The sequence below is a fragment of the Mesoplodon bidens genome, assembly GCF_964165515.1.
Source record: "Mesoplodon bidens genome assembly, chromosome: 4".
NCBI classification, from domain to species: Eukaryota; Metazoa; Chordata; class Mammalia; order Artiodactyla; family Ziphiidae; genus Mesoplodon; species Mesoplodon bidens.
The window spans coordinates 43,067,346-43,068,637 of record NC_138160.1 but is presented as its reverse complement, the minus strand read 5'-3'; positions in this window follow the sequence as shown (position 1 = coordinate 43,068,637).

Sequence of the window (1,292 nt, the reverse complement as noted above, 5' to 3'; positions counted from 1 at the left end):
AGGAGCCCCGAAGGCGGCGCACACTCCTGTGCCCCAGCCCGCCGGTCGCGCCTGCCGCGCCCTCCGCTCCCTCCGCGCCGCTCCGCTTGTAGCGCCGACTGCCGCGCTGGGCGGCCGCCGCGGCCGGTTGGGGGCGGGGCCCGCGGCCTCCCACGTCCCCAGATACGCTAATCCACGGCCGAGAGCCGCGCGCCAGGCGAGAGCAAGCGATGGCCGATCCGCCGCGCCCGCCCCCGGGTCCGACTCCGTAGCTGCCACTGCCGCCTTGTGGCCAGTAACGCGCAGTGAGGCTCAGGAGTGAGAGCTGCGGGTGAAGGTTTCTATTTAGAAGTGAATTGTCTGAGACTTTTTTAAGGCTTTTAAGTTAAAAAACGTATCCTAGAAAGTAAGTAAATGTTTGCATTGCTGATAAGCGTTCCCACTCTGAACGCTCATTGAATACTCCTACAATGACTTAACCCATGCGTCTGTTAAAGGATTTTCAATATTAGCGTTGCGCTAAGAAGAGAGACAGGATGCCTGTGTCGGGGCTGTAGACGGACGGAGAAGCTCCCTTTCATCTTCTCCCCACTGGAGGCTTTTGGTCAAAAAAGGGAGAATGACAAGAGCAAAGTAAGGAAAGGCGCTGCGTTTGACCAATTAAGAGGCTAAGGGTGCTGTGGGGAAGGAGGCACTGGAGAGTTTACACTAAAAGAAGTGTGCAGAGAGAGCTAGCGTTTTGCATGTGTCCCTTCCCCTCCCTAAGACACAAGAATGAGACCTTAAGCTTCCGCGCCAGGCTACTGGGTTCAGTCGGCCTCCTGATAATACCTATCTGTAAGACCTTGAGCAAGTTACTTACTGGACTCCTAGGTTTGCTGTGGGGATTTGATAATCATGTAATCCCTATTTATAGATGAGGAAAATGAAACAGAGCTTAATATATGACTAGCATTATTCGTGGTACGCACAGTTTAAGTGTTTGCTGCTGCTGTTGCTGCTGTTATTGTTATTTTGGAAAGCAAAACCTCTCTCCTTCATAAAGATAATGGGCGGCCTAAATTACAATCTTGGGGTATATGCCCCAGGAAGGGTACCAGTGTTCACACCCCTGCTCCTAGTCTGAGATCAGTGACCATCCCTCTCCATTCATTTGTCTCACTATATTTATATTATTTTTAAGATAAATAGATAGGGCTTCCCTGGTGGCGCAGTGGTTGAGAGTCCGCCTGCCGATATAGGGGTCACGGGTTCGTGCCCCGGTCCGGGAGGATCCCACATGCCGCGGAGCGGCTGGGCCCGTGAGCCATGGC